Genomic DNA, 27,007 nt, shown 5'->3' on the forward strand with positions numbered 1-27,007 from the left:
TGAGTAGAAGAAAAAGTCTGTAAAAATGGCAATTTTGTTCACAATGAAGCTTAAAAAAGTAGTTATTCAACATGAGGCACAATCCAAATGACATTTTGAATAATTTTTTCTCAAGTACAAAAAATCAATTTTCTGATGAAAAACGATGGCACGTGACCTGTCGAACTTTCTACAGATGGTCAAAAATGGTAATTTATTAATATTTAATCTCTTGACTGTAAATGGCTATTGCATGTGCATAGTCACTTTTGAACTAAAATAAGTGTGTTTAGAGTCATTTTAATGCCTGAAATTGGTCAAAATAGAAGCTTCTGAGTAGGAGCAAAAGTCTGTAAAAATGGCAATTTCGGTCACAATGAAGCTTTAAAAAGTAGTTATTCAACATGAGGCACAATCCAAATCACATTTTGAATCATTTTTTCTACAGTCTAAAAAATCAATTTTCTGATGAAAAAGGATGACCCGTGACCTGTCGAACTTTCTTCAGATGGTCAAAAATGGTAATTTTTTAATATTTATTTTCTTGACTGTAAATGACTTTTGCATGTGAATTATCACTTTTGGAGCTAAAATAAGTGTTTTTAGAGTCATTTTAATGCCTGAAATTGGTCAAAACAGAAGCTTCTGAGTAGGAGAAAAAGTCTGTAAAAATGGCAATTTTGGTCACAGTGAGGCTTTAAAAAGTAGTTAGTCAACATGAGGCACAATCCAAATGACAATTTGAATCAATTTTTCTACAGTCCAAAAAATCTATTTTCTGATGAAAAACGATGACCCGTGACCTGTCGAACTTTCTCCAGATAGTCAAAAATGGTAATTTTTTTATATTTAATTTTTTGACTGTAAATGACAATTGCATGTGAATAGTCACTTTTGGAACTAAAATACGTGTGTTTAGAGTCATTTTAATGCCTGAAATTGTTCAAAATAGAAGCTTCTGAGTAGGAGAAAAAGTCTGTAAAAATGGCAATTTTGGTCACAATGAAGCTTTAAAAAGTAGTTATTCAACATGAGGCACAATCCAAATGACGTTTTGAATCATTTTTTCTACAGTCCAAAAAATAAATTTTCTGATGAAAAATGACGACCCGTGACCTGTCGAACTTTCTCCAGATGGTCAAAAATGGCAATTTTTTCATATTTAATTTTTTGACTGTAAATGACTATTGCATGTGAATTATGACTTTTGAAAATAAAATAAGTGTAGAGTCATTTTAATGCCTACAATTGGTCAAAACAGAAGCTTCTGAGTAGGAGAAAAAGTCTGTAAAAATGGTAATTTTGGTCACATTGAGGCTTTAAAAAGTAGTTACTCAACATGAGGCACAATCCAAATGACAATTTGAATCAATTTTTCTACAGTCCAAAAAATAAATTTTCTGATGAAAAACGATGACCCGTGACCTGTCGAACTTTCTCCAGATGGTCAAAAATTGAAATTTTTTCATATTTAATTTTTTTGACTGTAAATGACTATTGCATGTGAATTATCACTTTTGGAGCGAAAATAAGTGTTTTTAGAGTAATGTTAATGCCTGAAATTGGTCAAAATAGAAGCTTATGAGTAGTAAAAGTCTGTAAAAATGGCAATTTTGGTCACATTGAAGCTTTAAAAAGTAGTTATTCAACACGGGGCACAATCCAAATGACTTTTTGAATCAATTTTTCTACAGTCCAAAAAATCAATTTCTGATGAAAACGATGACCCGTGACCTGTCGAACTTTATTCAGATGGTCAAAAATGGTAATTTTTTAATATATATTTTCTTGACTGTAAATGACTTTTGCATGTGAATAGTCACTTTTGGAACTAAAATAAGTGTGTTTAGAGTCATTATAATGCCTGAAATTGGTCAAAATAGAAGCTTCTGAGTAGTAGAAAAAGTCTGTAAATACTGGCAATTTTGGTTACATTGAGGCTTTAAAAAGCAGTTATTCAACATGAGGCACAATCCAAATGACATTTTAAATCATTTTTTCTACAGTCCAAAAAATCAATTTTCTGATGAAAAACGATGACCCGTGTCCCGTCGAACTTTCTTCAGATAGTCAAAAATGGTAATTTTTTAATATTTAATTTCTTGACTGTAAATGACTATTGCATGTGAATAGTCACGTTTGGAACTAAAATAAGTGTGTTTAGAGTCATTTTAATGCCTGAAATTGTTCAAAATAGAAGCTTGTGAGTAGGAGTAAAAGTGTGTAAAAATGGCAATTTTGGTCACATTGAAGCTATAAAAAGTAGTTATTCAACACGGGGCACAATCCAAATGACTTTTTAAATCAATTTTTCTACAGTCCCAAAAAATTAATTTGCTGATGAAAAATGATGACCCGTGACCTGTCGAACTTTCTCCAGATGGTCAAAAATGGCAATTTTTTCATATTTAATTTTTTGACTGTAAATGACTTTTGCATGTGAATAATCACTTTTGGTACTAAAATAAGTGTCTTTAGAGTCATTTTAATGCCTGAAATTGGTCAAAATAGAAGCTTCTGAGTAGGAGTAAAAGTCTGTAAAAATGGCAATTTTGGTCACATTGAAGCTATAAAAAGTAGTTATTCAACACGGGGCACAATCCAAATGACTTTTTGAATCAATTTTTCTACAGTCCAAAAAAATTAATTTGCTGATGAAAAATGATGACCCGTGACCTGTCGAACTTTCTCCAGATAGTCAAAAATGGTAATTTTTTTATATTTAAGTTTTTTGACTGTAAATGACAATTGCATGTGAATAGTCACTTTTGGAACTAAAATACGTGTGTTTAGAGTCGTTTTAATGCCTGAAATTGTTCAAAATAGAAGCTTCTGAGTAGGAGAAAAAGTCTGTAAAAATGGCAATTTTGGTCACAGTGAAGCTTTAAAAAGTAGTTATTCAACATGAGGCACAATCCAAATGACATTTTGAATCATTTTTTCTACAGTCCAAAAAATACATTTTCTGATGAAAAATGATGACCCGTGACCTGTCAAACTTTCTCCAGATGGTCAAAAATGGTAATTTTGTAATATTTAATTTTTTGACTGTAAATGACTTTTGCATGTGAATAATGACTTTTGGTACTAAAATAAGTGTCTTTAGAGTCATTTTAATGCCTGAAATTGGTCAAAATAGACGCTTCTGAGTAGGAGAAAAAGTCTGTAAAAATGTCAATTTTGGTCACATTGAGGCTTTAAAAAGCAGTTTTTCAACATGAGGCACAATCCAAATGACATTTTGAATCAATTTTTCTAAAGTCCAAAAAATCTATTTTCTGATGAAAAACCATGACCCGTGACCTGTCGAATTTTCTTCAGATGGTCAAAAATGGTAATTTTTTTTATATTTAATTTCTTTACTGTAAATGACTCTTGCATGTGAATTATCACTTTTGGAACTAAAATAAGTGTGTTTAGAGTCATTTTAATGCCTGAAATTGGTCGAAATAGAAGCTTCTGAGTAGTAGAAAAAGTCTGTAAATACTAGCAATTTTGGTTACATTGAGGCTTTAAAAAGCAGTTATTCAACATGAGGCACAATCCAAATGACATTTTAAATCATTTTTTCTACAGTCCAAAAAATCAATTTTCTGATGAAAAACTATGACCCGTGACCCGTCGAACTTTCTTCAGATAGTCAAAAAACGTAATTTTTTAATATTTAATTTCTTGACTGTAAATGACTATAGCATGTTAATAGTCACTTTTGGAACTTAAATAAGTGTGTTAGAGTCATTTTAATGCCTGAAATTGGTCAAAATAGAACCTTCTGAGTAGGAGATAAAGTCTGTAAAAATGGTAATTTTGGTCAAATTAAGGCTTTAAAAAGTAGTTATTCAACATGAGGCACAATCCAAATTACATTTTGAATTAATTTTTCTACAGTCCAAAAAATCTATTTTCTGATGAAAAACGATGACCCGTGACCTGTCGAACTTTCCCCAGATGGTCAAAAATTGTAATTTTTAATACTTAATTTTTTGACTGTAAATGACTATTGCATGTGAATTATCACTTTTGGAACTAAAATAAGTGTGTTTAGAGTCATTTTAATGCCTGAAATTGGTCAAAATAGAAGCTTGTGAGTAGGAGTAAAAGTCTGTAAAAATGGCAATTTTGGTCACATTGAAGTTTTAAAAAGTAGTTATTCAACACAGGGCACAATCCAAATGACTTTTTGAATCAATTTTCCTACAGGCCAAAAAAATCAATTTTCTGATGAAAAATGATGACCCGTGACCTGTCGAACTTTCTCCAGATGGTCAAAAATGGTAATTTTTTAATCTTTAATTTTTTGACTGTAAATGACAATTGCATGTGCATAGTCACTTTTGGAACTAAAATAAGTGTGTTTAGAGTAATTTTAATGCCTGAAATTGGTCAAAATAGAAGCTCCTGAGTAGGAGAAAAAGTCTGTAAAAATGGCAATTTCGGTCACAATGAAGCTTTAAAAAGTAGTTATTCAACATGAGGCACAATCCAAATCACATTTTGAATCATTTTTTCTACAGTCTAAAAAATCAATTTTCTGATGAAAAACGATGACCCGTGACCTGTCGAACTTTCTTCAGATGGTCAAAAATGGTAATTTTTTAATATTTATTTTCTTTACTGTAAATGACTTTTGCATGTGAATTATCACTTTTGGAGCTAAAATAAGTGTTTTTAGAGTCATTTTAATGCCTGAAATTGGTCAAAATAGAAGCTTCTGAGTAGGAGAAAAAGTCTGTAAAAATGGCAATTTTGGTCACATTGAAGCTTTAAAAAGTAGTTATTCAACACGGGGCACAATCCAAATTACTTTTAGAATCAATTTTTCTACAGTCCAAAAAAATCAATTTTCTGATGAAAAAAATGATGACCCGTGACCTGTCGAACTTTCTCCAGATGGTCAAAAATGGCAATTTTTTCATATTTAATTTTTTTACTGTAAATGACTTTTGCATGTGAATAATCACTTTTGGTACTAAAATAAGTGTCTTTAGAGTCATTTTAATGCCTAAAATTGGTCAAAACAGAAGCTTCTGAGTAGGAGAAAAAGTCTGTAAAAATGGCAATTTTGGTCACATTGAGGCTTTAAAAAGTAGTTAGTCAACATGAGGCACAATCCAAATGACAATTTGAATCAATTTTTCTACAGTCCAAAAAATCTATTTTCTGATGAAAAATGATGACCCGTGACCTGTCGAACTTTCTCCAGATAGTCAAAAATGGTAATTTTTTTATATTTAATTTTTTGACTGTAAATGACAATTGCATGTGAATAGTCACTTTTGGAACTAAAATACGTGTGTTTAGAGTCATTTTAATGCCTGAAATTTTCAAAATAGAAGCTTCTGAGTAGGAGAAAAAGTCTGTAAAAATGGCAATTTTGGTCACAGTGAAGCTTTAAAAAGTAGTTATTCAACATGAGGCACAATCCAAATGACATTTTGAATCATTTTTTCTACAGTCCAAAAAATAAATTTTCTGATGAAAAATGATGACCCGTGACCTGTCGAACTTTCTCCAGATGGTCAAAAATGGCAATTTTTTAATATTTAATTTTTTGACTGTAAATGACTTTTGCATGTGAATAATGACTTTTGGTACTAAAATAAGTGTCTTTAGAGTCATTTTAATGCCTGAAATTGGTCAAAATAGACGCTTCTGAGTAGGAGAAAAAGTCTGTAAAAATGTCAATTTTGGTCACATTGAGGCTTTAAAAAGCAGTTTTTCAACATGAGGCACAATCCAAATGACATTTTGAATCAATTTTTCTAAAGTCCAAAAAATCTATTTTCTGATGAAAAACCATGACCCGTGACCTGTCGAATTTTCTTCAGATGGTCAAAAATGGTAATTTTTTTATATTTAATTTCTTTACTGTAAATGACTCTTGCATGTGAATTATCACTTTTGGAACTAAAATAAGTGTGTTTAGAGTCATTTTAATGCCTGAAATTGGTCGAAATAGAAGCTTCTGAGTAGTAGAAAAAGTCTGTAAATACTAGCAATTTTGGTTACATTGAGGCTTTAAAAAGCAGTTATTCAACATGAGGCACAATCCAAATGACATTTTAAATCATTTTTTCTACAGTCCAAAAAATCAATTTTCTGATGAAAAACGATGACCCGTGACCCGTCGAACTTTCTTCAGATAGTCAAAAAACGTAATTTTTTAATATTTAATTTCTTGACTGTAAATGACTATTGCATGTTAATAGTCACTATTGGAACTTAAATAAGTGTGTTAGAGTCATTTTAATGCCTGAAATTGGTCAAAATAGAACCTTCTGAGTAGGAGATAAAGTCTGTAAAAATTGTAATTTTGGTCAAATTAAGGCTTTAAAAAGTAGTTATTCAACATGAAGCACAATCCAAATTACATTTTGAATTAATTTTTCTACAGTCCAAAAAATCTATTTTGTGATGAAAATCGATGACCCGTGACCTGTCGAACTTTCCCCAGATGGTCAAAAATTGTAATTTTTAATACTTAATTTTTTGACTGTAAATGACTATTGCATGTGAATTATCACTTTTGGAACTAAAATAAGTGTGTTTAGAGTCATTTTAATGCCTGAAATTGGTCAAAATAGAAGCTTGTGAGTAGGAGTAAAAGTCTGTAAAAATGGCAATTTTGGTCACATTGAAGTTTTAAAAAGTAGTTATTCAACACAGGGCACAATCCAAATGACTTTTTGAATCAATTTTCCTACAGGCCAAAAAAAATCAATTTTCTGATGAAAAATGATGACCCGTGACCTGTCGAACTTTTTCCAGATGGTCAAAAATGGCAATTTTTTCATATTTAATTTTTGACTGTAAATGACTTTTGCATGTGAATTATCACTTTTGGAACTAAAATAAGTGTGTTTAGAGTCATTTTAATGCCTGAAATTGGTCGAAATAGAAGCTTCTGAGTAGTAGAAAAAGTCTGCAAAAATGGCAATTTTGGTCACATTGAGGCTTTAAAAAGTAGTTATTCAACATGAAGCACAATCCAAATGACATTTTGAATCAATTTTTCTACAGTCCAAAAAATAAATTTTCTGATGAAAAACGATAACCCGTGACCTGTCGATCTTTCTCCAGATGGTCAAAAATGGTAATTTTTTAATCTTTAATTTTTTGACTGTAAATGACAATTGCATGTGCATAGTCACTTTTGGTCCTAAAATAAGTGTGTTTAGAGTCATTTTAATGCCTGAAATTTGTCAAAATAGAAGCTTCTGAGTAGGAGAAAAAGTCTGTAAAAATGGCAATTTTGGTCACAATGAAGCTTAAAAAAGTAGTTATTCAACATGAGGCACAATCCAAATGACATTTTGAATAATTTTTTCTACAGTACAAAAAATCAATTTTCTGATGAAAAACGATGGCACGTGACCTGTCGAACTTTCTCCAGATGGTCAAAAATGGTAATTTATTAATATTTAATCTCATGACTGTAAATGACTATTGCATGTGCATAGTCACTTTTGGAACTAAAATAAGTGTGTTTAGAGTCATTTTAATGCCTGAAATTGGTCAAAATAGAAGCTTCTGAGTAGGAGCAAAAGTCTGTAAAAATGGCAATTTCGGTCACAATGAAGCTTTAAAAAGTAGTTATTCAACATGAGGCACAATCCAAATCACATTTTGAATCATTTTTTCTACAGTCTAAAAAATCAATTTTCTGATGAAAAAGGATGACCCGTGACCTGTCGAACTTTCTTCAGATGATCAAAAATGGTAATTTTTTAATATTTATTTTCTTGACTGTAAATGACTTTTGCATGTGAATTATCACTTTTGGAGCTAAAATAAGTGTTTTTAGAGTCATTTTAATGCCTGAAATTGGTCAAAACAGAAGCTTCTGAGTAGGAGAAAAAGTCTGTAAAAATGGCAATTTTGGTCACAGTGAGGCTTTAAAAGTAGTTAGTCAACATGAGGCACAATCCAAATGACAATTTGAATCAATTTTTCTACAGTCCAAAAAATCTATTTTCTGATGAAAAACGATGACCCGTGACCTGTCGAACTTTCACCAGATAGTCAAAAATGGTAATTTTTTTATATTTAATTTTTTGACTGTAAATGACAATTGCATGTGAATAGTCACTTTTGGAACTAAAATACGTCTGTTTAGAGTCATTTTAATGCCTGAAATTGTTCAAAATAGAAGCTTCTGAGTAGGAGAAAAAGTCTGTAAAAATGGCAATTTTGGTCACAATGAAGCTTTAAAAAGTAGTTATTCAACATGAGGCACAATCCAAATGACGTTTTGAATCATTTTTTCTACAGTCCAATAAATAAATTTTCTGATGAAAAATGACGACCCGTGACCTGTCGAACTTTCTCCAGATGGTCAAAAATGGCAATTTTTTCATATTTAATTTTTTGACTGTAAATGACTTTTGCATGTGAATAATGACTTTTGGTACTAAAATAAGTGTCTTTAGAGTCATTTTAATGCCTGAAATTGGTCAAAATAGACGCTTCTGAGTAGGAGAAAAAGTCTGTAAAAATGTCAATTTTGGTCACATTGAGGCTTTAAAAAGCAGTTTTTCAACATGAGGCACAATCCAAATGACATTTTGAATCAATTTTTCTACAGTCCAAAAAATCTATTTTCTGATGAAAAACCATGACCCGTGACCTGTCGAATTTTCTTCAGATGGTCAAAAATGGTAATTTTTTAATATTTAATTTCTTTACTGTAAATGACTCTTGCATGTGAATTATCACTTTTGGAACTAAAATAAGTGTGTTTAGAGTCATTTTAATGCCTGAAATTGGTCGAAATAGAAGCTTCTGAGTAGGAGAAAAAGTCTGTAAAAATTGCAATTTTGGTCACATCGAGGCTTTAAACAGCAGTTATTCAACATGAGGTACAATCCAAATTACATTTTGAATCAATTTTTCTACAGTCCAAAAAATCAATTTTCTGATGAAAAACGATGACCCGTGACCTGTTGAACTTTCTCCAGATGGTCAAAAATGGTAATTTTTTAATATTTAATTTTTTGACTGTAAATGACAATTGCATGTGAATAGTCACTTTTGGAACTAAAATAAGTGTGTTAGAGTCATTTTAATGCCTGAAATTGGTCAAAATAGAACCTTCTGAGTAGGAGATAAAGTCTGTAAAAATGGTAATTTTGGTCAAATTAAGGCTTTAAAAAGTAGTTATTCAACATGAGGCACAATCCAAATTACATTTTGAATTAATTTTTCTACAGTCCAAAAAATCTATTTTCTGATGAAAAACGATGACCCGTGACCTGTCGAACTTTCCCCAGATGGTCAAAAATTGTAATTTTTAATACTTAATTTTTTGACTGTAAATGACTATTGCATGTGAATTATCACTTTTGGAACTAAAAAAAGTGTGTTTAGAGTCATTTTAATGCCTGAAATTGGTCAAAATAGAAGCTGTGAGTAGGAGTAAAAGTCTGTAAAAATGGCAACTTTGGTCACATTGAAGTTTTAAAAAGTAGTTATTCAACACGGGGCACAATCCAAATGACTTTTTGAATCAATTTTCCTACAGGCCAAAAAAATCAATTTTCTGATGAAAAATGATGACCCGTCACCTGTCGAACTTTCTCCAGATGGTCAAAAATGGCAATTTTTTCATATTTAATTTTTGACTGTAAATGGCTTTTGCATGTGAATAATCACTTTTGGTACTAAAATAAGTGTCTTTAGAGTCATTTTAATGCCTGAAATTGGTCAAAATAGACGCTTCTGAGTAGGAGAAAAAGTCTGTAAAAATGGCAATTTTGGTCACATTGAGGCTTTAAAAAGCAGTTATTCAACATGAGGCTCAATCCAAATGACAATTTGAATCAATTTTTCTACAGTCCAATAAATAAATTTTCTGATGAAAAACGATAACCCGTGACCTGTCGATCTTTCTCCAGATGGTCAAAAATGGTAATTTTTTAATCTTTAATCTTTTGACTGTAAATGACAATTGCATGTGCATAGTCACTTTTGGTCCTAAAATAAGTGGGAAACTGACCGAATCCGCCACTTGCCGCCGCTGAGGGAGCCGCCTGGATACCGTCACGCCAGCGCTGCTGGCGCTACAGCCTTGGTCACTCTTCGCTGTTTGTCTCCCCCGCCGCCGCCATCACCATACTTGCGGCCGAGAGCGGGGGGAGACTACAGCTCCCAAGCACCCCTGCGGCTGCTGACGCCGCCAACGCGCCCGGAGGCACTTCAAAAACACGCGCCTTCCACTGAGGAGCTGGGAAACTGACCGAATCCGCCACTTGCCGCCGCTGAGGGAGCCGCCTGGATACCGTCACGCCAGCGTTGCTGGCGCTACAGCCTTGGTCACTCTTCGCTGTTTGTCTCCCCCGCCGCCACCATCACCATACTTGCGGCCGAGAGCGGGGGGAGACTACAGCTCCCAAGCACCCCTGTGGCTGCTGACGCCGCCAACGCGCCCGGAGGCGCTTCACAAACACGCGCCTTCCTCCGCGTCGCGGGACACGCGCGGGCGGCGCCGGGCTGAGGGCGGGCTGTCTGTGGCCGTCAGGGGCCAAAGGAGGCCGGGCCGGGCTATACCCCTTTCTTCCTAACCACAACCAGTCCAGGAGGATGCCCTCTCCAGGACCCTGCAAATCTACTGCCAGAGAAGGGGGCTGCAACGCAGGGACGTTGGACAAGTACTTCAAACCTACCAAAGAAGACGTAGGTAAGGAAAACTCATTGGAGAAACGCAGGGCCGAGCGGCGGCGCTCCATTGATTCCATGAAGAATACGCCCCTATCAGAGATCACCCCGTATCCCATTACCCAAGAGGATGGCACGCCCCCACTTAGTCCAAAACCTCTGACCCCTGAGGATTTCCCTCTCTTATTACGGGACATCCCCACTTCCCCTGAGTTGGTCCCTGGAAAACCTTTAGATATAACCCCTGCTGGGACTTGTCCTACTCCTGTTAATCTGGTTACTCAAACCCCACCTCCGCATGCAGCTAAGAAAAGCAAGCCTAAACAAAGAGTTGAGGTAGAGTTGCACAGGCCCCCACTGAGTAAACGCAGTAAAAAGTCAATGGGGGGCAGGGGGAAAGCCAAACTGTCACATCTAGATTTCGGCAAAAAACACACACTTGCCCCCCAACCTGGGAGGGATAATATGATTGTCCCCACTGCTCTTCTCTCAAAGGCCCCTAGTCCAACTAGAGCTACTATTCTAAACGCCCCAGTGGCTGACACACTTAACCCTTTTACAGCTATAGGGAGCATAGAATCGCTACTGCGTTCTCTTCTACAGCCCATTAGCGATAGTTTGATAAAAGTAGAGAGCAGGCTCACTTTATTGGAAACATCTCTTACTAATTTGAACACCTTAGTTAGTAAGCAATCCAGTAACACGGGACCTTATCCCTCCGCAGGAAACCTTACTAAAAAAGGAATTACGAAGGGCAATAACAAAGTCTCCCCACAGAGTGCGACTACTGCCCCTTCTTTGCAACCATTAATGGCTGTCTTAGACCAGGCACCGCGCTGCAATGCATCTAATAGGCCCAGAGAGACAAGGTACTCGGCCCCTCAAAGTTCCCATTCGGGGACTATTGACGGCAATCTAGAAGTTGGTGGCACCCCTCTACCCTCCCCTGGTCGGCCGGCTCCAAGTCCACGGAGACCAGACTTGCCGCCAGAGGCTAATAGCCTAACGGTGGTCCTAGCAGGCGTCCCCCGCTTAAGACTAGGGGAGAATGAAGATTACCAATCACTAAAATACAAGGTCATTAAATGGCTAAATTGGAATCGACCCTTACCGTCTCATTTTAACAATGAGATTATTATGGTAAGAAGGGTCCCCTGGTTAGGTAAAACTAGGAAATCAATAATAGGGGACTGTATCCTGACAAGCTTTAAGGACCCGGGCACTGTGCGGCACATTTGCAAAGGATTAAACAGGTCACTGGACTCTACTATCCAGACCATGCCAGTATCCTTTTTTTTCCCCCCTACCCATATGCATCATATTCCGACACAAGATGAGTGGGTGAGGGTGGATCAGAGACATAGACACAAGGATCATGTACAACGTCCAAGTCTTCAAGTGCAGGACAGGCCCTACTTCCATTTTAATCGCTTTAATTGCCTGAACAGTTTGGATGGGGTTGATTGACTCTCTAGTCACAAGCCAATGGCTTTGGATTGCGGTGTTTGCAGTTCTCCCAAGCTACCTGCCTCGACTGATGTTAAATTGGATGGGCCACTGAACAATCTGGCGGTCTTGGACAATTTATTGGCCTATAATGTTCCCAATGCCTTTGGAACTCCGATTGACCCATCACTGGTGGAGAATGACCACAGTAGACCTTTTGATTTACCGGCCCCTACTGCTGGTACTACGTCAGAACCCCAAATTTTAGTGGAGCCCGGAATTACACTTCTTAATTCTCCTGGTCCGGCACCTAACACCCCTGGATTTTTGAGGCTAATCTGTTGGAATATCGCTGGCCTCGCTAACAAACTGGAGGACTCGGACTGGGCAAATTACATCGAGTCGGGGGACATATGTATGTTCCAGGAGACCTGGGCCAGAGAGGAACATGGCCATCAAGGCTACATGTCATTCTCCATTCCAGCGAGATGGGAGGGCAAAGGCCGGCCGTCAGGAGGACTCACGACTTGGGTTGCATCCCATCTGGGTTGTGTGGCAACTCGGATGCCGACCAACTCTGAGGACATCCTTGCAATTTCTCTATTATGGCCCAACCAAGTTAAACTGGTGTTTATCAACATTTATTCCAGGCCAATGGGGAATGCAAAGGAATCGCCGACCATAGATGAACTCTCCAATTTTCTAACTGACCTATCGAGTGACTCATATTATGTCGTGGGAGGGGATTTTAATTCTCACTTTGAGCCACTCCCTGGTCTATTGGATGGGTTATCATCTGATGAAGAAGTTAAATGGGCAGTTCCTATGGTGGAAGCCCCACCTCCTAAGGCATGGACCCCTTTAGCGGTGCAAATCACAGCCCTCACCCTGAAGTTTGGACTCAGAGCTTGTAATGGGCGAATAAAATCTGACATACCCAGTAAAACCACCTACAACAGGCTGGGAAGAGAGTCCCGCCTGGATTATGTCTTGGCTCAAATAGTGAAGTGGCCGACAATCCAGGACTTCAGGGTGATGGAAAGGTCTGATAGTGACCACAATGCACTTGAGCTCGACCTTGTCCATCCTGGCCCCCAAGCTCCTCTGAATAATGTGGTAGAAAATACCCCTGCACTTCTCCTTGACAATAACCGCAGAAGGATCAGGTGGGAGCACTTGGCCACGAGCAAGAACAAACTCCCTAGGCTCTATGATGGGATAATTCCCATTTTGGAAACTGCAGGTTGCTTGGACGTCGAACCATTTAGTAAAGACTCCCAGGGTAAATTATTCAAAGCCCATGAGGATCTTATAAAAGCTGCGGCACCCCATCTCACTTGTAGCCCGCGAATGGCAAAAGGGGGGCGCCCAGGAAAAACACTATGGTACAACCTGGCCTGCAGAAGGGCAAAAACAGAGCTCCTCAAATTAATCAAGGAGGGTCTTGGTGGGGATACCCTAAAACAAAGCAGGCGAGCTTATAAGAAACTCACTGCCCACGCTAAGGCAGAATGGGAGGAAGAACAGTGGGAAAAACTCACTAAGGCACTAGCAACCCAAGACCATAGGTTGTTCTGGAGGATTGTGAATGGGGGGGCGGGGAACTTAAAATCGGCACTAGAGCCCAATATTGCTCCTGGGGTATGGCAGGCTCACTTTCAGACTCTATATAGCCCTGACTCGGAAGAATCCCCTGCTGCTGTTGAGGTAGGCCTCCGGGACTACGAAGGGGAGCTGATAACGCTTGGTGAAGTGATTGCTGCCATTTCAGGACTTGCCCCTGGAAAGGCGCCGGGACTGGACGGACTACCAGGGGATATGTTTAAGCAGGAACCTGTTGTATGGGCCCCTTATCTTACCGCCCTCTTCAATGGAGTTATTGGTGGTATGGAGATCCCTAGTACTTGGCTGGGGGCTGAGGTGGTCCCCATCTTTAAAAAGGGCTCTCCTCTCCTCCCAGCCAACTATAGACCAATCAGCTTGATCGACGTGGCGCAGAAGCTGTTTGGTAGGGTGATGTTGAATAGGCTACAGGACTGGATTGAGGAGGTGGGAGCCCTTAGCCCTTACCAGGCGGGATTCAGGAGGGGGGTATCCACAGTGGACCAGGTTTTTAGATTGAATCTGGTCTACTGGCGGGTAGCGAAAATCGAGGGCGGTAGTTTGTACACAATTTTTGTGGACTTACGTGCCGCTTTTGATTTGGTGCCCCGGGGGAAACTCTGGAGCATCTTGGCAGAGATGGGCGTCCCCCCGGACATCCTCTTGATCTTACAGAGATTGCATCACAACAACTATGCCCGAGTGAGGTGTGGGAGGGCGGGGGAACTGACCGACAGATTCCCCGTTGACCGGGGGGTAAGGCAGGGCTGTGTATTGGCACCGACCCTGTTCTGCCTCTTTGTCAACGGGGTAATCGCCCATTTGAATGCCACTGAATACACTGACGCCCCGAAATTGAATGGCAGCAGGGTGCCCGCAATTATGTTTGCGGACGACACCCTGCTGCTATCCAAAACCCCCATGGGTATTCAGAGGATTCTTGACTCCTTCGTGGCCTTCTGTAGCGATAGGGGGCTCGAAATCAACGCGGCAAAAACCAAATATATGGTTCTGAACCCGAGGCAAAAACTTCGCCCAAATCCGCAATTGGGTGTTGGACGGCTGGAGAGAGTGACTACTTTTGAATACCTTGGTGTGACCATCAACGAGACCATGACCTGGGGATCCCACCAGAGCAGGGCAAGCCTCAAACTCACGCAGATCACTGGGGGTATTGCTCGTATGATGAAGGGTTCATCATATCGTCCATTGGGGGCATTGATCCAGATATACAAAGCCCAGGCTCGGGGAGCAATAATGTATGGGGCGGAAATATGGGGCCACACATCTTGTAAGAGTCTGTCATTAGTGGAAAACAAGTTTATTAGACAGATAGCCGCACTCCCTCGCAGTACTCCGCTCCTCCCCTTGAGGCTAGATCTGGGCCTACGACCATTAGCTGACGAAATAGGCCTGAGACCTCTAGCACTTTGGCGTAGGTTGTGGAGCAGTACTGATCTAGTAGAATATAGGGCGGAATTGGCTGAACTTTTGAAAGAACCAATGGCGCTCAGTATTCCCTGGCTCAAAAACATCCAAGCCATTTGTGTGGGAATAGGGCTCACTGACCTATGGAATGACCCGGCGAGAGCCGCACCGAAAATATCCAAAAGGTCCCTGGCTAAGGTTTACCATGAATATAAAATAAACAGGGCTCAAGCTACCCAGACAGAAGGGTCCCTAGCTTCTGTGTTCATGCAGAGCAAGGATGTCTATAGACTGGAGAGGGTGCTGGATTCCATCTCCCCCGCACTCACCAGGAAGCTGTTTCTCCAATGGAGATACAGCACATTGCCGTTCAGATTTTTTACAAGTACCTGGTCATCGGATTCCACCCAAAAGCAGTGCCCGGCTTGTGACGCCATGGAAGAAACTGATTTGCACGTGGTTTTCTTCTGCCCTGCATATAAAATAGCACGAAAATACTGGCTCCTCCCGTTGATAAGGAACATGGGTTGCAGGGAATACGCACCAATGTACAGAATCTTAAAAACTGACCTCTCTGGCCCAATTGTTTTCGCAGTAGCAAAATTTTTGACCAATGTTTGGCACACGCGCAACCGGATTTTAAAGGCGTTAGGACCCCTATAAATGTTTTTACTTCTCATCAGAGATCGAATATGTATATTGTACTCTTGATTGTTTTCACTTTGATAACTGTTGTTTAATAACTTTTTATCTCAAATTCTGAATTATTTATGTATTTTATGCTTGTATATATTTTACCTGTGCTTTTATGGTCATCTGACCGAAATAAAGCTATCAAAGAAAAAGAAGAAGTGTGTTTAGAGTCATTTTAATGCCTGAAATTGGTCAAAATAGAAGCTTCTGAGTAGGAGAAAAAGTCTGTAAAAATGGCAATTTTGGTCACAATGAAGCTTAAAAAAGTAGTTATTCAACATGAGGCACAATCCAAATGACATTTTGAATCATTTTTTCTACAGTACAAAAAATCAATTTTCTGATGAAAAACGATGGCACGTGACCTGTCGAACTTTCTCCAGATGGTCAAAAAAGGTAATTTTTTAATATTTAATTTCTTGACTGTAAATGACTATTGCATGTGAATAGTCACTTTTGGAACTAACATAAGTGTGTTTAGAGTCATTTTAATGCCTGAAATTGGTCAAAATAGAAGCTTCTGAGTAGGAGAAAAAGTCTGTAAATACTGGCAATTTTGGTCACATTGAGGCTTTAAAAAGCAGTTATTCAACATGAGGCACAATCCAAATGACATTTTGAATCAATTTTTCTACACTTCAAAAAATCAATTTTCTGATGAAAAACGATGACCCGTGACCTGTCGAACTTTCCCCAGACGGTCAAAAATGGTAATTTTTTCATATTTAATTTTTTGACTGTAAATGACTATTGCATGTGAATTATCACTTTTGGAACTAAAATAAGTGTTTTTAGAGTCATTTTAATGCCTGAAATTGGTCAAAATAGAAGCTTCTGAGTTGGAGAAAAAGTCTGTAAAAATGGCAATTTTGGTCACAATGAAGCTTTAAAAAGTAGTTATTCAACATGAGGCGCAATCCAAGTGACATTTTGAATCATTTTTTCTACAGTCCAAAAAATCAATTTTCTGATGAAAAACGATGACCCGTGACCTGTCGAACTTTCTTCAGATGGTCAAAAATGGTAATTTTTTAATATTTAATTTCTTGACTGTAAATGACTATTGCATGTGAATTATCACTTTTGGAACCAAAATAAGTGTGTTTAGAGACATTTTAATGCCTGAAATTTGTTGAAATAGAAGCTTCTGAGTAGTAGTAAAAGTCTGTAAAAATGGCAATTTTGGTCACATTGAGGCTTTAAAAGTAGTTATTCAACATGAAGCACAATCCAAATGACATTTTGAATCAATTTTTCTACAGTCCAAAAAAGAAATTTTCTGATGAAAAACGATGAACCGTGACCTGTCGATCTTTCTCCAGATGGTCAAAAATGGTAATTTTTTAATCTTTAATTTTTTGACTGTAAATGACAATTGCATGTGCATAGTCACTTTTGGAACTAAAATAAGTGTGTTTAGAGTCATTTTAATGCCTGAAATTGGTCAAAATAGAAGCTTCTGAGTAGGAGAAAAAAGTCTGTAAAAATGGCAATTTCTGTCACAAAGAAGCTTTAAAAAGTAGTTATTCAACATGAGGCACAATCCAAATGACATTTTGAATCATTTTTTCTACAGTCCAAAAAATCAATTTTCTGATGAAAAACGATGACCCGTGACCTGTTGAACTTTCTTCAGATGGTCAAAAATGGTAATTTTTTTATATTTATTTTCTTGACTGTAAATGACTTTTGCATGTGAATTATCACTTTTGGAACTAAAATAAGTGTGTTTAGAGTCATTTTAATGCCTGAAATTGGTCGAAGTAGAAGCTTCTGAGTAGTAGAAAAAGTCTGCAAAAATGGCAATTTTGGTCACATTGAGGCTTTAAAAAGTAGTTATTCAACATGAAGCACAATCCAAATGACATTTTGAATCAATTTTTCTACAGTCCAAAAAATAATTTTCTGATGAAAAACGATGACCCGTGACCTGTCAAACTTTCTCCAGATGGTCAAAAATGGTAATTTTTTAATAATTAATTTCTTTACTGTAAATGACTATTGCATGTGAATTATCACTTTTGGGACTAAAATAAGTGTTTTTAGAGTCATTTTAATGCCTGAAATTGGTCAAAATAGAAGCTTCTGAGTAGGAGAAAAAGTCTGTAAAAATGGCAGTTTTGGTCACAATGAAGCTTTAAAAAGCAGTTATTCAACATGAAGCACAATCCAAATGACATTTTGAATCAATTTTTCTACAGTCCAAAAAATAAATTTTATGATGAAAAACGATGACCCGTGACCTGTCAAACTTTCTCCAGATGGTCAAAAATGGTAATTTTTTCATATTTAATTTTTTGACTGTAAATGACTATTGCATGTGAATTATCACTTTTGGAACTAAAATAAGTGTTTTTAGAGTCATTTTAATGCCTGAAATTGGTCAAAATAGAAGCTTGTGAGTAGGACTAAAAGTCTGTAAAAATGGCAATTTTGGTCACATTGAAGTTTTAAAAAGTAGTTATTCAACACGGGGCACAATCCAAATGACTTTTTGAATCAATTTTTCTACAGTCCAAAAAAATCAATTTTCTGATGAAAAATGATGACCCGTGACCTGTCGAACTTTCTCCAGATGGTCAAAAATGGCAATTTTTTCATATTTAATTTTTTGACTGTAAATGACTATTGCATGTGAATTATCACTTTTGGTACTAAAATAAGTGTCTTTAGAGTCATTTTAATTCCTGAAATTGGTCAAAATAGACGCTTCTGAGTAGGAGAAAAAGTCTGTAAAAATGGCAATTTTGGTCACATTGAGGCTTTAAAACGCAGTTATTCAACATGAGGCACAATCCAAATGACAATTTGAATCAATTTTTCTACAGTCCAATAAATAAGTTTTCTGATGAAAAACGATAACCCGTGACCTGTCGATCTTTCTCCAGATGGTCAAAAATGGTAATTTTTTAATCTTTAATTTTTTGACTGTAAATGACAATTGCATGTGCATAGTCACTTTTGGAACTAAAATAAGTGTGTTTAGAGTCATTTTAATGCCTGAAATTGGTCAAAATAGAAGCTTCTGAGCAGGAGAAAAAGTCTGTAAAAATGGCAATTTTGGTCACAATGAAGCTTTAAAAAGTAGTTATTCAACATGAGGCACAATCCAAATGACATTTTGAATAATTTTTTCTACAGTACAAAAAATCAATTTTCTGATGAAAAACTTTGGCACGTGACCTGTCGAACTTTCTCCAGATGGTCAAAAATGGTAATTATTTAATATTTAATTTCTTGACTGTAAATGACTATTGCATGTGAATAGTCACTTTTGGAACTAACATAAATGTGTTTAGAGTCATTTTAATGCCTGAAATTGGTCAAAATAGAAGCTTGTGAGTAGGAGTAAAATGCTGTAAAAATGACAATTTTGGTCACATTGAAGCTTTAAAAAGTAGTTATTCAGCACGGGGCACAATCCAAATGACTTTTTGAATCAATTTTTCTACAGTCCAAAAAATAAATTTTCTGATGAAAAACGATGACCCGTGACCTGTCGAACTTTATTCAGAAGGTCAAAAATGGTAATTTTTTAATATTTAATTTCTTGACTGTAAATGACCATTGCATGTGAATAGTCACTTTTGGAACTAACATAAGTGTGTTTAGAGTCATTTTAATGCCTGAAATTGGTCAAAATAGAAGCTTCTGAGTAGGAGAAAAAGTCTGTAAATACTGGCAATTTTGGTCACATTGAGGCTTTAAAAAGCAGTTATTCAACATGAGGCACAATCCAAATGACATTTTGAATCAATTTTTCTACACTTCAAAAAATCAATTTTCTTATGAAAAACGATGACCCGTGACCTGTCGAACTTTCCCCAGACGGTCAAAAATTGTAAGTTTTTAATACTTAATTTTTTGACTGTAAATGGCTTTTGCATGTGAATTATCACTTTTGGAACTAAAATAAGTGTGTTTAAAGTCATTTTAATGCCTGAAATTGGTCAAAATAGAAGCTTGTGAGTAGGAGTAAAAGTCTGTAAAAATGGCAATTTGGTCACATTGAAGCTATAAAAAGTAGTTATTCAACACGGGGCACAATCCAAATGACTTTTTGAATCAATTTTTCTACAGTCCAAAAAAATCAATTTGCTGATGAAAAATGAAGACCCGTGACCTGTCGAACTTTCTCCAGATGGTCAAAAATGGCAATTTTTTCATATTTAATTTTTTGACTGTAAATGACTTTTGCATGTGAATAATCACTTTTGGTACTAAAATAAGTGTCTTTAGAGTCATTTTAATGCCTGAAATTGGTCGAAATAGAAGCTTCTGAGTAGTAAAAAAAGTCTGCAAAAATGGCAATTTTGGTCACATTGAGGCTTTAAAAAGCAGTTATTCAACATGAGGCACAATCCAAATAACAATTTGAATCAATTTTTCTACAGTCCAAAAAATAAATTTTCTGATAAAAAACGATAACCCGTGACCTGTCGATCTTTCTCCAGATGGCCAAAAATGGTAATTTTTTAATATTTAATTTCTTGACTGTAAATGACTATTGCATGTGAATTATCACTTTTGAAAATAAAATAGGTGTGTTTAGAGTCATTTTAATGCCTAAAATTGGTCAAAACAGAAGCTTCTGAGTAGGAGAAAAAGTCTGTAAAAATGGCAATTTTGGTCACATTGAGGCTTTAAAAAGTAGTTACTCAACATGAGGCACAATCCAAATGACAATTTGAATCAATTTTTCTACAGTCCAAAAAATAAATTTTCTGATGAAAAACGATGACCCGTGACCTGTCGAACTTTCTCCAGATGGTCAAAAATGGTAATTTTTTCATATTTAATTTTATGACTATAAATGACTATTGCATGTGAATTATCACTTTTGGAGCTAAAATAAGTGTATTTAGAGTCATTTTAATGCCTGAAATTGATCAAAATAGAAGCTTCTGAGTAGGAGAAAAAGACTGTAAAAATGGCAATTTTGGTCACATTGAAGCTTTAAAAAGTAGTTATTCAACACGGGACACAATCCAAATGACTTTTTGAATCAATTTTTCTACAGTCCAAAAAAATCAATTTTCTGATGAATAAAATGATGACCCGTGACCTGTCGAACTTTCTCCAGATGGTCAAAAATGGCAATTTTTTCATATTTAATTTTTTGACTGTAAATGACTATTGCATGTGAATTATCACTTTTGGTACTAAAATAAGTGTCTTTAGAGTCATTTTAATTCCTGAAATTGGTCAAAATAGACGCTTCTGAGTAGAAGAAAAAGTCTGTAAAAATGGCAATTTTGGTCACATTGAGGCTTTAAAACGCAGTTATTCAACATGAGGCACAATCCAAATGACAATTTGAATCAATTTTTCTACAGTCCAATAAATAAGTTTTCTGATGAAAAACGATAACCCGTGACCTGTCGATCTTTCTCCAGATGGTCAAAAATGGTAATTTTTTAATCTTTAATTTTTTGACTGTAAATGATAATTGCATGTGCATAGTCACTTTTGGAACTAAAATAAGTGTGTTTAGAGTCATTTTAATGCCTGAAATTGGTCAAAATAGAAGCTTCTGAGCAGGAGAAAAAGTCTGTAAAAATGGCAATTTTGGTCACAATGAAGCTTTAAAAAGTAGTTATTCAACATGAGGCACAATCCAAATGACATTTTGAATAATTTTTTCTACAGTACAAAAAATCAATTTTCTGATGAAAAACTTTGGCACGTGACCTGTCGAACTTTCTCCAGATGGTCAAAAATGGTAATTTTTTAATATTTAATTTCTTGACTGTAAATGACTATTGCATGTGAATAGTCACTTTTGGAACTAACATAAATGTGTTTAGAGTCATTTTAATGCCTGAAATTGGTCAAAATAGAAGCTTGTGAGTAGGAGTAAAATGCTGTAAAAATGGCAATTTTGGTCACATTGAAGCTTTAAAAAGTAGTTATTCAGCACGGGGCACAATCCAAATGACTTTTTGAATCAATTTTTCTACAGTCCAAAAAATAAATTTTCTGATGAAAAACGATGACCCGTGACCTGTCGAACTTTATTCAGAAGGTCAAAAATGGTAATTTTTTAATATTTAATTTCTTGACTGTAAATGACCATTGCATGTGAATAGTCACTTTTGGAACTAACATAAGTGTGTTTAGAGTCATTTTAATGCCTGAAATTGGTCAAAATAGAAGCTTCTGAGTAGGAGAAAAAGTCTGTAAATACTGGCAATTTTGGTCACATTGAGGCTTTAAAAAGCAGTTATTCAACATGAGGCACAATCCAAATGACATTTTGAATCAATTTTTCTACACTTCAAAAAATCAATTTTCTTATGAAAAACGATGACCCGTGACCTGTCGAACTTTCCCCAGACGGTCAAAAATTGTAAGTTTTTAATACTTAATTTTTTGACTGTAAATGGCTTTTGCATGTGAATTATCACTTTTGGAACTAAAATAAGTGTGTTTAAAGTCATTTTAATGCCTGAAATTGGTCAAAATAGAAGCTTGTGAGTAGGAGTAAAAGTCTGTAAAAATGGCAATTTGGTCACATTGAAGCTATAAAAAGTAGTTATTCAACACGGGGCACAATCCAAATGACTTTTTGAATCAATTTTTCTACAGTCCAAAAAAATCAATTTGCTGATGAAAAATGAAGACCCGTGACCTGTCGAACTTTCTCCAGATGGTCAAAAATGGCAATTTTTTCATATTTAATTTTTTGACTGTAAATGACTTTTACATGTGAATAATCACTTTTGGTACTAAAATAAGTGTCTTTAGAGTCATTTTAATGCCTGAAATTGGTCGAAATAGAAGCTTCTGAGTAGTAAAAAAAGTCTGCAAAAATGGCAATTTTGGTCACATTGAGGCTTTAAAAAGCAGTTATTCAACATGAGGCACAATCCAAATAACAATTTGAATCAATTTTTCTACAGTCCAAAAAATAAATTTTCTGATAAAAAACGATAACCCGTGACCTGTCGATCTTTCTCCAGATGGCCAAAAATGGTAATTTTTTAATATTTAATTTCTTGACTGTAAATGACTATTGCATGTGAATTATCACTTTTGAAAATAAAATAGGTGTGTTTAGAGTCATTTTAATGCCTAAAATTGGTCAAAACAGAAGCTTCTGAGTAGGAGAAAAAGTCTGTAAAAATGGCAATTTTGGTCACATTGAGGCTTTAAAAAGTAGTTACTCAACATGAGGCACAATCCAAATGACAATTTGAATCAATTTTTCTACAGTCCAAAAAATAAATTTTCTGATGAAAAACGATGACCCGTGACCTGTCGAACTTTCTCCAGATGGTCAAAAATGGTAATTTTTTCATATTTAATTTTATGACTATAAATGACTATTGCATGTGAATTATCACTTTTGGAGCTAAAATAAGTGTATTTAGAGGCATTTTAATGCCTGAAATTGATCAAAATAGAAGCTTCTGAGTAGGAGAAAAAGACTGTAAAAATGGCAATTTTGGTCACATTGAAGCTTTAAAAAGTAGTTATTCAACACGGGACACAATCCAAATGACTTTTTGAATCAATTTTTCTACAGTCCAAAAAAATCAATTTTCTGATGAATAAAATGATGACCCGTGACCTGTCGAACTTTCTCCAGATGGTCAAAAATGGCAATTTTTTCATATTTAATTTTTTGACTGTAAATGACTTTTGCGTGTGAATAATCACTTTTGGTACTGAAATAAGTGTCTTTAGAGTCATTTTAATGCCTGAAATTGGTCGAAATAGAAGTTTCTGAGTAGTAAAAAAAAGTCTGCAAAAATGGCAATTTTGGTCACATTGAGGCTTTAAAAAGCAGTTATTCAACATGAGGCACAATCCAAATGACATTTTGAATTAATTTTTCTACACTTCAAAAAATCTATTTTCTGATGAAAAACGATGACCCCGTGACCTGTCGAACTTTCTCCAGATGGTCAAAAATTGTAATTTTTTCATATTTAATTTTTTGACTGTAAATGACTATTGCATGTGAATTATCACTTTTGGAACTAAAATAAGTGTGTTTAGAGTAATTTTATTGCCTGAAATTGGTCAAAATAGAAGCTTATGAGTAGGAGTAAAAGTCTGTAAAAATGGCAATTTTGTTCACATTGAAGCTTTAAAAAGTAGTTATTCAACACGGGGCACAATTCAAATGACTTTTTGAATCAATTTTTCTACAGTCCAAAAAATCAATTTTCTGATGAAAAACGATGACCGTGACCTGTCGAACTTTATTCAGATGGTCAAAAATAGTAATTTTTTAATATTTATTTTCTTGACTGTAAATGATTTTTGCATGTGAATTATCACTTTTGGAACTAAAATAAGTGTGTTTAGAGTCATTTTAATGCCTGAAATTGGTCGAAATAGAAGCTTCTGAGTAGTAGAAAAAGACTGTAAATACTGGCAATTTTGGTTACATTGAGGCTTTAAAAAGCAGTTATTCAACATGAGGCACAGTCCAAATGACATTTTAAATCATTTTTTCTACAGTCCAAAAAATCAATTTTCTGATGAAAAACGATGACCCGTGACCTGTCGAACTTTCTCCAGATGGTCAAAAATTTTAATTTTTTCATATTTAATTTTTTGACTGTAAATGACTATTGCATGTGAATAATCACTTTTGGTACTAAAATAAGTGTCTTTAGAGTCATTTTAATGCCTGAAATTGGTCAAAATAGACGCTTCTGAGTAGGAGAAAAAGTCTGTAAAAATGGCAATTTTGGTCACATTGAGGCTTTAAAAAGCAGTTATTCAACACGAGGCACAATCCAAATGACAATTTGAATCAATTTTTCTACAGTCCAATAAATAAATTTTCTGATGAAAAACGATAACCCGTGACCTGTCGATCTTTCTCCAGATGGTCAAAAATGGTAATTTTTTAATCTTTAAGTTTTTTGACTGTAAATGACAATTGCATGTGCATAGTCACTTTTGGTCCTAAAATAAGTGTGTTTAGAGTCATTTTAATGCCTGAAATTTGTCAAAATAGAAGCTTCTGAGTAGGAGAAAAAGTCTGTAAAAATGGCAATTTTGGTCACAATGAAGCTTTAAAAAGTAGTTATTCAACATGAGGCACAATCCAAATGACATTTTGAATAATTTTTTCTACAGTACAAAAAATAAATTTTCTGATGAAAAACGATGACCCGTGACCTGTCGATCTTTCTCCAGATGGTCAAAAATGGTAATTTATTAATATTTAATTTCTTGACTGTAAATGACTATTGCATGTGCATAGTCACTTTTGGAACTAAAATAAGTGTGTTTAGAGTCATTTTAATGCCTGAAATTGGTCAAAATAGAAGCTTCTGAGTAGGAGCAAAAGTCTGTAAAAATGGCAATTTCGGTCACAATGAAGCTTTAAAAAGTAGTTATTCAACATGAGGCACAATCCAAATCACATTTTGAATCATTTTTTCTACAGTCTAAAAAATCAATTTTCTGATGAAAAACGATGACCCGTGACCTGTCGAACTTTCTTCAGATGGTCAAAAATGGTAATTTTTTAATATTTATTTTCTTGACTGTAAATGACTTTTGCATGTGAATTATCACTTTTGGAGCTAAAATAAGTGTTTTTAGAGTCATTTTAATGCCTGAAATTGGTCAAAACAGAAGCTTCTGAGTAGGAGAAAAAGTCTGTAAAAATGGCAATTTTGGTCACAGTGAGGCTTTAAAAAGTAGTTAGTCAACATGAGGCACAATCCCAATGACAATTTGAATCAATTTTTCTACAGTCCAAAAAATCTATTTTCTGATGAAAAACGATGACCCGTGACCTGTAGAACTTTCTCCAGATAGTCAAAAATGGTAATTTTTTTATATTTAATTTTTTGACTGTAAATGACAATTGCATGTGAATAGTCACTTTTGGAACTAAAATACGTGTGTTTAGAGTCATTTTAATGCCTGAAATTGTTCAAAATAGAAGCTTCTGAGTAGGAGAAAAAGTCTGTAAAAATGGCAATTTTGGTCACAATGAAGCTTTAAAAAGTAGTTATTCAACATGAGGCACAATCCAAATGACATTTTGAATCATTTTTTCTACAGTCCAAAAAATAAATTTTCTGATGAAAAATGACGACCCGTGACCTGTCGAACTTTCTCCAGATGGTCAAAAATGGCAATTTTTTAATATTTAATTTTTTGACTGTAAATGACTTTTGCATGTGAATAATGACTTTTGGTACTAAAATAAGTGTCTTTAGAGTCATTTTAATGCCTGAAATTGGTCAAAATAGACGCTTCTGAGTAGGAGAAAAAGTCTGTAAAAATGTCAATTTTGGTCACATTGAGGCTTTAAAAAGCAGTTTTTCAACATGAGGCACAATCCAAATGACATTTTGAATCAATTTTTCTACAGTCCAAAAAATCTATTTTCTGATGAAAAACCATGACCCGTGACCTGTCGAATTTTCTTCAGATGGTCAAAAATGGTAATTTTTTTATATTTAATTTCTTTACTGTAAATGACTCTTGCATGTGAATTATCACTTTTGGAACTAAAATAAGTGTGTTTATAGTCATTTTAATGCCTGAAATTGGTCGAAATAGAAGCTTCTGAGTAGGAGAAAAAGTCTGTAAAAATTGCAATTTTGGTCACATCGAGGCTTTAAAAGGCAGTTATTCAACATGAGGTACAATCCAAATTACATTTTGAATCAATTTTTCTACAGTCCAAAAAATCAATTTTCTGATGAAAAACGATGACCCGTGACCTGTTGAACTTTCTCCAGATGGTCAAAAATGGTAATTTTTTAATATTTAATTTTTTGACTGTAAATGACAATTGCATGTGAATAGTCACTTTTGGAACTAAAATAAGTGTGTTAGAGTCATTTTAATGCCTGAAATTGGTCGAAATAGAAGCTTCTGAGTAGTAGAAAAAGTCTGTAAAAATGGTAATTTTGGTCAAATTAAGGCTTTAAAAAGTAGTTATTCAACATGAGGCACAATCCAAATTACATTTTGAATTAATTTTTCTACAGTCCAAAAAATCTATTTTCTGATGAAAAACGATGACCCGTGACCTGTCGAACTTTCCCCAGATGGTCAAAAATTGTAATTTTTAATACTTAATTTTTTGACTGTAAATGACTATTGCATGTGAATTATCACTTTTGGAACTAAAATAAGTGTGTTTATAGTCATTTTAATGCCTGAAATTGGTCAAAATAGAAGCTGTGAGTAGGAGTAAAAGTCTGTAAAAATGGCAATT

The sequence above is a fragment of the Triturus cristatus genome, chromosome 1_2 (assembly GCF_964204655.1).
Source record: "Triturus cristatus chromosome 1_2, aTriCri1.1, whole genome shotgun sequence".
In the NCBI taxonomy this organism is placed as follows: Eukaryota; Metazoa; Chordata; class Amphibia; order Caudata; family Salamandridae; genus Triturus; species Triturus cristatus.